A 10622-nucleotide genomic window follows, 5' to 3' on the forward strand; every position below is an offset into this window, starting at 1 on the left:
CTTATGCTGATAATTCTCCAGAGAACATAACTAAATCCTCCCAGCACAGATAAAGTGCATTATGAGTCGTCAGTCAAACTTGTTTTCCCCTGCGGGTTTGTGCAGCACAGAATAGCAGGTCACCAAAACTTTCCAATGAATTAGTTATCTCTCTGTTCATGTCACCTCATATTTACAGCTCTTGGTGTGTTTGGTGGTCTACAACCATAAACAGGCTGAGGTTATCATCTGGTGATGTGCATCAAAACACAAAAATATCAATACAGATATATATTTTCCTTTGGTATACGGATGCCACTGAAAATGTATTTTACAACCAAATAGACTGTTTTCTACGGCCTGGCAAAGGCATCGTCTATAAAAGGTTGTTTATGCTGACATAAAAAGAAACAAAATCCTCGATTGATTTGTCTCGCAAAGAGACAAAAATGGGAATTACAAAAAAAGAAAACAAACCATGGAAAATTGATAAATCTGCTGTCATAATTACCACAAGGATCAAACAAATAAAGGTTCCAAAAATGGTTAAAAATTGAGCTCAAACAAACATAATAAGAACACTGCTGTAGAGCCTGTTTGAGCCTCCATGTGCTCGATTTTGCTACTATTGCTTGTATTTGCAGGCATTGGAAAATGCCCTCAGGGTGTTGGGAGGCTTGGTTAAACATTTTCAATTGTATCGGCTATTTGCATGTCGAACCAGGATATTTCTTTGCTCTGCCTTCCTTTTGCCCTAAATATTGATGAAAATCAGGATATAGTGATAATAAGGAGCAAATAACTCCAAAATGAACCATTTAGCTTTATGCACTCTCCTGTGGTATAATGAAAAAGGACTCCAACTCCACCAGCGCAACCTATATTCAACCCAGACTCGCTGAAATGAATAGACTGAATGCAACAGAGAGATTGCACCAATTTTCACTGGGATTGACCCCTTGTTCCTCTTACAAATTTTGCCATTGCAACAATTTGAATAATGCTATAAACACATAAAAAGAGTAACTCCATATATTATTGGCTATATTATTATTGTAAACAAGTCGCCATTACTGCAATATGTTGTTTACTTTCAGTATTTTCCCAGAATCGTGGATAGTACTAAACTATAGGGCAGGCATCACATAACTCTGGATGATCCTCTGAGCTGATTATGTTTGTGTTGTGTCTTCTCTTCCTGTGTGTTCAGTATACTGTACGAGGCTCACTGAATCATGTATGAGGTTCATACTTAGCCAGTTTCCCACAGCAGGTCTGATTGGCAACCCCAATTTTGAATTGCTCGCACAATTACGCAGCTCCAGTATGACATTGACACTGCTCGTGTAAAAAAAACCTGAAGGTTCAAGCTGGATGCCTGTGGATTGAGCTGTCACATGACAAACATGTAACCAAGTGTCGGACTCATTAAGGCCTTCATTCATTCATTTTCCATACACACTGATTATATAAATGTATTCACTGGAAAATGAAGTCTTGCACTCACTGGCAAATGGAAAAACACATCCTCCCGCTCTATTCCAATGTCAGTTTGCTGTCCGTTTCCAGTACTGTCTCCTCTTTCATGGTGGGGAAGCGCAATTCTCTTCCTTTCATACACAGAGAACATGATTTGCATTTTAAGACATGCTCATTTCATGATATTTCATGAGCCTTCAGGCTGTCAGGAGCAGCAAAGAGGAAGCCTCCCAGCAATGCAAGCTAATTGGCCAGAGGGGCAAATATTTTTTTTAATTGCTATCAAGCTCAAACATTTTCTCTTTTTTGTTTTAAGTCTGTGGTTGGCCTGCTAGTAGAGAGGAACGTTGTTGCTCTATACAGCGCCCTTCCATTCTCCAAACGCATCGAAGTAAATGGTAAATAGACTGTACTTGTATAGCGCATTTCTAGTCTTTCCGACCACTCAAAGCGCTTTCACACTATTTGTCATCATTCACCCATTCACACACTGATGGCAGGGGCTAAGTGCCTATCAGACTAACTCATTCACACACCGTAGGCATAGCTACGGGAGCAATTTTGGGGTTAAGTGTCTTGCTCAAGGACACATGCGACCAGCGGATTCTCTGATTGAAGGACGACCCTGCTCTCCACTTAGCATTGCCCTCTAATGTACATATCCAGTGCAGAAAAACGTGATGCTTTGCACTAATGGGTGCTCTTAAAATGGCGAAAACTGCATTCAGTACCACCTAGCTAAGCTGCCCTATATGCTATAAAAGGTCCGGAACTTTTTCACCACAAAAAAATGTTATCTTGCCCAATGGAGCAAAGTCTATTTGTTTTTTTGCCCCTCTAAAAACTATTTTATTCATTGGTGGTTATCAAATATTCACTTGCGCTTCAGCTCATGAACCTGCCGCCATGATCGCAATCAGAGATGAGTAGGAAGTGGGATGGCTCATTACCATCATCAGTACCGGGGGGGGGGGGGAAATGGTTAATTCTTTTTTACCACTTGCACAATGCAAGATTTACTAGCCCGACATGGCATTTACTTGCCCCAGGCAAGCAGCAATCCTTATTGTTGAGCCTCGAACAATAACACAAATGTTATGCTACTATTCCTTTGTCCCTTCAATTTCATGGTTACATTTTGAAAGAAGAGAGGGTACATATACATGGGATGTATAAATATGTGTCAAATTCAACCTCGTGGAAACATTTCCCTTTGGCAGCGGTGAACTGATTACTTTTTCTTTTTGTCAGTCCCCCCTCTGTCACTGATTCCATCGTTTGAATTGTAAGATAGGAAATGTGGAAATAGGATTCTGTAAGAAAAGCTGCTGCGCAGCAGGAAAAATGCTAAAGTAAAGTGATTGACAGTGGGTGTCCATGTATCCCAGGTGGCTCCAATGTGCAGTCCAAGCCATCTTGTATATCATTTGTCAAACCTGTGTATAATGAAATCGGTGAAAAAAAATGATGGTATAGTCACAGTTCGTGCATCTCCTGGTTTCTCAGTTACAGGCACATTGGAGTTTAACAACTCTTAACTTTTTGTAAACTGCTTTAGTAGTGACTGCTGATATACATGCCTGTGTGATTACTACAGGGAGTTCTCGGTCTTGCCGCTTACACATTGCAGTAGTGCAAAGACAGTTTTTTCCCCCACTATATGTACAGCAGTGAAATTATAGTACGCTTGTAACCATAGAAGGTATGACTAATTCGATGCCAACTTCTTTTTTTATTTCCTCATGAAATTATAAGTAGCCTAAAGTAATTGCACAGATATCGTAATCTTCTCAAGTAAAAGGGCAAATATAGAAAGGCTGAAATGAAGCGGGAAGCTCTGTAGTGATTTGCTGAAAAATTAAAAACTAAACAGTCCTAGATCAAGAAGTCTTTCCTATCTGAGGATAAATGTATGTGGAGGAGAAGGTCACAGCTGTAGTGTCGTTCCTCTACGATTTCAGATACAAACAAAAACGGATCCTGACAGAGTTTCACCAAATTTGCGCAATCCAAGCTCTCATTAGCATGATATAAGCAAAACCAAAAGCAAACACCACACTTGCAGCCCCATGCATGAGCATGCAAGAGTCTTCAAGGACACGGGAATTTATCTGCATCATGTATGTGATAATCATTTCCGAAGCATGTAGTGCTTGCCCCTGGAGTTTCGTCACGGACCATTAAACTGTCTGAGGCTTGTGATGAGAGGAACTAATGTGATTTGTTATTATTCAAGGTCACCCAATGATCTATTGGGTGACCTTGATCCTTGAGCTAACAATGTATTCACCCTGCTTCTTTTCCATTTAGCGTTGGCTCCAGATTGAACTTGCGCCTTTGGTCACCTTAAATGCACTCACTTCAATGCTGCACTGACAATTGTACTTGTCTCCCGTTTCAGGAGATTTGCCTTCAGAGTACATTTTTTTTCATAAAAATTAATGAGATCTTTCATTGAAGTTTAAATAAAAGTGACACATTTTCTTTTCTTATGTGCTCAAGCTTTGATTTTACCCTGCCTTGTAAATTGCTGTGTTTAATCTCACGCTCAGTCATGTCTTGCTCTGGGATACGCTGTGTGTGCGCTTAAAAACTTTCAAAGCTTTGCTTGTTAACACCAACTGTAGTTTCAGTACTTGGGTCTCCATCGTTTGTATCACTGTAGATGACACTGAAAGTCCTGCCAAGCGAGTGTAATTAGTTTTTAACTACTGCGTTACTGACAGGGATTTATTGTACTGTATTATGGGGCAAAAAGTTGTTCTACTGGAAAGAAAGAAAAAAGATTATATAGCTTGTTGGGATCCTTGCTTACCAAATCAAGTCGCATACAAAGAAACAAGAAGGAGAGAGGAAGACGGTGAGAGAAAGCACCGCTAATGAGAATGTCAGAAACAGGAAAGCGATAGGAGATGTTCACAGCGCAGACCACAATCAGCTGTCATGATTTATGGTCCGAATTTCTTTTTCTCTCACTTCTATCTTGACTCCTCCCCTTTCTTGTCCACAGCTTAAATAAATATGTTTAATGTCTCATCCATCCAACCCGTACACCCACTGCAGCAGTAAAGAAGAAGATGTCGCCAACTTGACAAAACACAGAGAAGACTTTGTCTAAAAAAATATTAAATACGACGTTTTCCATACAGGGAAAAATAAATGAGGAATGTATACTATGCTCCACCATATGATGGGTGGATCATATGCTGATGAATTTTGCTCGTCAAATTAGGAAAATCATAACAATGCCAAATAAAACCAAAACTATCTGCATGGCGAGATAAAATAATGAGAAATAGTTTTTGTTTTTGTCATTTGAGTGAATAGACCCTTTAAATAAATTATGACCAGTTCTGAAATCTTGTAAACATATTTGCAGTCTGCATTTTTCAATGTGGGTGAAATAGTACACATAAACAACTAAACAAAGCATTGCTTTACTGTGATGATCCTATTAGTAGCTTGACTTGAAGCCAGAAAAGACCCATTGCTCCAGCAACAAACTCAGAATTTATCTATGCACTATACTAAAACCTTTGTGAAACAACCAACAATATGCCACCTTCAGCAACAGTCTGAAAACAATGAGATGACACTGTGTAAACCAAACCACCCTTCACTTCTATCTCACATCTGTCTCTCCAGGCAAGGGTGGAAAGCAAATTCAACAAAGCCAAACATGGAAACGCTTCTCCTCCTCTTTCCTCGCTACAGTTTCCAGTTGTTTCTTTCACAGACAGAACAACAGACCATTTGTTATTTTTCTCAACATTTTCCTGTTTTAAAGTGTAAGATCTGGCCAGATATTGTTAAAAACATTCAATAAGAAAACTAACATCAACTGAGTGTGAAGAGATTACAGTGATGAGGACTATAAGTCAAAGATGTTTATGCCTTGTGTTGCAGAGATAGCTACTGAAATTAGCATGCTAACCAGCTCGCTCCGGCTAACTGATGACTATACATTTAGAGTGTATGGACCCAGTGATAGAGGTGAAATGCTGCCCCCTGTGTAGCATGTGGCCAGATCTCACACATTGCATCATTACAGTAAATTGACAGTGGATGACTTAAATAGAGCTTGCCTCTCGGGGAGGCCAAACTAAATGTATATTATATAGATTGTATTCTAGGATTTGTTCAAATGCAGATGATAAAGTCGTCAGGGGGAATTTACTTTAATAAGACAGAATAAACTAACAAACACTTTTACTCATGGCACCAGTGTTCGTGTCTCGTGTGAAACCAAAACTTTAGTGATTGTTACTGAGGACATGATGTTCCACGACGTATTGCCACAAAGTCACATGAATCTACGGCCGCCGCGTTACAAGCGTAGCTATTTTACGCCAAACCCATGTTGTTTTTTCTAGTCGTAACTAAGTGGTTTTCTGTCTTTCTGTCACCTCTGTGTTCGAACAACCGCCACAATTCATAACTGGAACCAACAAAGGGCCAAGACTGAAAAGGCGGTCACACAGATGGCTTCGCACTAGGGAATGGGAAACAGGATCCAAACTATTTCATGTACTATAACAGGAAAAGCTACTTACGTTCTAGAAATGAACCAAAAAGGCTGATGCATACAAAATATAGGCTAGGTATCACTCCAGAAAAAAGTAAATACTTTACGGGCGGCTTCAATCGCATGCAGGTTGGCACGCACAAGCAGCCTCTGAACAGAACATAGAGTCCGTCTCAGCTTAACAGAATGACTCTGAAAACGTAAAATTTATGCTTTGACAAATTGGTTTGTTGTACAATAATAAATAATCAAATATCACGTCCATGAGGCTGTTCTCAGCAGACAGATCACAGGCAATTTCATACTCCACACAACTAAAGCAAAGTTCAAGCTGCGTGCAAACCTTATGTTATCAGTCAATCAGTATATATATATGTCACACAAAAGGTACAACTCCAGAAGTTATATATTATTGAGGAAAATATTAATTACACATTCTCTAAAATGTGAACATAGCAGACAGCAAAGCAGAGCTGCTGTCCGAAAGATGCTGTGTGCATGAGGACAGCAGCATAACTTCACTGATTATTTCAGAATCTAAAACTTTAGTTGCGTTTCTTTTCTTTATGTATTATTCATAATAAGCACACGCCGCCTGCTTCCCTTCTGCCAGAGTCTCCTCTCTGCCAGATTGGTACACAGAAAAAGAGTCACCAGGCTGAACTGCGCTGTCCTCCGGTGCTACAGGATACAGCCAAGTCTCAGCGAAACATAAGACACTGCAGCTCATTGTTATGTTGACTGACATACTGTAAATTACATTCTTCTGCCTTAACAATTATTAATACCACCAAAAAACCCACTAGGAGGTTGAAACAATGATCTGGCAGAGAGTGGATGTGGAACCGGGGTAGATATACTTTTGGGTGATGAGTAGATGGAAGGCGGCTGGGTTGACTGGGCAGGTGAGTTGAACGAATGTAATCAGGAGGGAGCCGGGAGGAGACCAGGGCGGAGCCACGCGCCAAGCACACACTAACACACACACACACACACACACACACACACACACAGACACAGGAGGCAAAGACTAATCATGACATGAATTGCCATTTAGTGCTGCAGAAATGAATCCTAAAACCCGAATTTATTTTTGCACAGGACACAAACAGCGCCCCCCTGTGTTAAAGTCCTGTTTTTGTTTGACCCAGCCATCTACCCCGACCTCTCTACACGGACATAATCAACTTTTATTTAAGACTCATGAGTCCATATAGTATCAAAAAAACACATACCGACTATGATCACAAACTTATTTGTGTTACTTAAAAAATAAAACGTAATCCGGGAGAAATTATGTTTCCCTCGAAAGAAAGTCTATTCGTTGTGATGTGAAGTCCAAAATTCAAATTGTATTGAAAAAGGGTGTAATCTTTTCAAAAAATTAACAATATGTTTTTATCTAGGGAAATCTTCTGCTTATCCACATTTCATGGCGGCGTTTAGTAGACATACTAAAAGATGACAACAGACATTCAAAGCTTCATTAATAAAATACAATAATAGCTTTGAATGACATTCCATACGGTCATATCCATGCCTCTAAATATTAATGAATTATACCTTTGTGCTCAAGGGTTCCATGAAATGTACTGAAGATTGAAATGCGGATGCATCTAACTGATCAAACAATATTAATCATGTCCATATTGACAAAAGTTTACCCGGCTCTAACGAAGACCTGCGTTTATTTGTCAAAATGTTTAGACACACCCAGCGGATAAAGGGGATTGAGGCTTGGCTTAATGGAGTTTTACGGTATTTTACGACACTGTCCCGATCTGTTCCACGAATGCAGGATTTTTTACGTTGTTTTGAGAGATCTATGTATGTCTTTATACTTGTATGTGTAAGCATAAGTGTCTTTGTTGCAAAAGAGCAAAAGTGTTTGCCTTCAAAGGTGTGTATAAATGAAATAAATTTGAAACTTATGAATTGTCCTGGTTCTTGAATTGGTGCTCAAGATGTGTTGCAATGAAAGCAGTTTTACAACATAGATTCAAACTTTGTTTTGTCAGCTTGAACTCAACTGAACTTCACTAACCTCAACTCAAAGTAATACTAAGATTTTGATCCATTTCGCAAAATATCTTTGCCAAACAAGAAATGGTTTTAATATTATTTTTATCTCTCCCACTTTCAGTAGAACACAAGCAAGAATAGTGAACGAAAGAGGAAATTGTAGACATCAAAAGCTCTGACTTATTTTGGTTTTATTGGTATTTGTGTTCAAAGAAAATAAATCTTATCTGGAAACTTTCTAACATTTTCATATATATTTAAGTTACACCATATTTTGTGGAAAACCTTGACAAAGGGACCGTATTCTCACGAAATCCACTGAACATTTTCTCATGTTGGTTCAAGGGAAAATCTGTACTTCCATTCAGGGGAAAAGCAAATACTGTTTAACGATTTGATGTGGGGAGGTAATTGGCTTGCTCAATATCTGACTCACTCTTTCTCACTCACTCACATATTTCCAATTACCTTTTGATCACTTCAAATATCTTTTTGTCTTTGCCTTTTGCTCACACTCTCTATGTCTCTCTTCATCGTAACAGTACAGTGTGTGTTGCTACTCTGCAAACATAATACTGGGTTTTTAATGAGGTTTGAAGCAACCAGTAGAACAATTTAGACACCATCATCAAAGAATAATGGAGAAAGAAAAGAAGGTAAGAAAAAAAATGAGGGAAAGCATGTTAGGTTGCTTGTTTGTTTTGTTTAAAATCAATATCTAATTTTAAAACAACTTTGATTTACTCTATTTCATACCCTGCCAAAGACAATCGGTGGTCAAACAAACACAGGACTTTTACGCAGGGGACCAGCGTTCGTGAAACTAAAAGTAAAGTGATTTTTGCTGATGTCACATAGGTCACTGAGTCACACGGCGTTACTTCCCTAGCTTGAGTTACATTACAAGTGTTGATGTTTTTAAAAACTCTAACAAAGTTGCTATGTTTCCTAAACCTAACGGCCTAACGGCCATCGTTAACCCCGTGTTACAACGTTAATCGCGACCATTTCATTATGTTAACCACATGCAACCCTTCTGCGTCTAGATACTGCATAAAAGGCGGCCCCTGGGGGCTTCTGCCCAAGAGGCACAATGTGACGATTAGGGATTAGATCACATTGACTATGAACACAAGGACAACACTGATTATCCTCAGGTCAGTGTGTCCACACCATCCTTGCTGTAACAGTGAATGATCAAAAGAGCAGTTATACTGTGGTCTCTGTCCATTCTTTTTCTACCCCAGTGTCAAATGGTATGACGCTAAACCCTTTTCTCTCAATGTTTTAATCATTAAAAAGAAGTAAAAATAAGGAACATCAGAAAAGAGGATAGGAAAAATAGAAGGTCTTACAGGCTGTTGCGAGACACGCCCTATGCTTATTGGAGAATTGATTAATGGAGGTAAAGCCAGAACAAGGAAAAAGCAGAGTCCCCTGTGACTGTACTGCAGTACACACTGGCGATAGAGACACTATTCTTTCGGACAATCATGAATGATTGTGAAGGAGAGGCTTCATTATGACTGGAGTGTGTTACAGGAGAGAAGATCAATACTGAATGCACAACTCAGTGAGCGTCTATTACTGATTATCACCATCAATTTACAATTCTCGGAGCGCTCCGTCGCACTTCCTTATAGATATCATGTTCCTATTTGTTAGAATCAAGGAAAAATAAACTGGAAAACATACTTTCAAAATCATTTTTGCCAGCTCGCAGGTGCGTATGTGGGAGGACAGCTAGCGCCTTGCTCCGAGTACAAGGATACAGCCTCATTAGAGATGTTCATCACTGTGTGGGTTTCTCTATTCAAACGTCTCTCTTTGCCTCTGTATGTGTCATCTGAGATTCCCCGACAATTTTTTGCAGTGAACAAAATTTAAAAACCCAGTTTGTCAGCAGCTTGAAGTCAGTTAAACTCTTCTCATTTAACTGCGAAAGCTCTCGCTGCTATTTTTGGTTTGTCAATGAAATGTGCCTCTTCTCCTCTGGTGCCTCAGCATCTAATCTAATTAAAATCCCATACAGGATTTAAATACAGATACAGCTCGCTGTCTAGTGAGCTTCTGAATGCCTTAAAGTCACAGTTAAACAGCAGTTAGAGCGTCTTTAGCTTCAGTGAAGTGACATTCGCGTCATTATTAGACACTCACAGCAACGGACAAAGTGTTAAGAGCGAGAAAGGGTGGAGGGGCAGTTGTTAGGTCAAACCAACACAGGACTTTCACCCAGGGAACTGTATTTTTGTAGCCTAAATCTAACGGCGACCGTTTCACAAGGTTAACCACGTGTTACAACGTTAACCATGTGCAAACCTTCTGAGTCAGGAAACTACGCAAAAGGTTTTCGCACAAGTGGCAAAATATTATGAGTAGGATTGAGATCACGTAGTGAAAAATCTTTCTTGCAGGTTTCAAAAAACGATTACTTTGTGAACACAGAAAAAATTACAACTCCCATAATAAAAAATTGACTCGCTCGTGGACTCGTCTCTTCTGCCGAACAATGATGTTCAGCCTGCAAAGGGAAATGCTTTTGGGAAACGTGGTTCATAAAAGGCTAATAAACGAATATATTTATTTTATCTATTAAACAACTATATAAGATTTTTTT

The sequence above is a fragment of the Anarhichas minor genome, unplaced genomic scaffold (assembly GCF_050575085.1).
Source record: "Anarhichas minor isolate MPS153535 unplaced genomic scaffold, ASM5057508v1 ptg000040l, whole genome shotgun sequence".
NCBI classification, from domain to species: domain Eukaryota; kingdom Metazoa; phylum Chordata; class Actinopteri; order Perciformes; family Anarhichadidae; genus Anarhichas; species Anarhichas minor.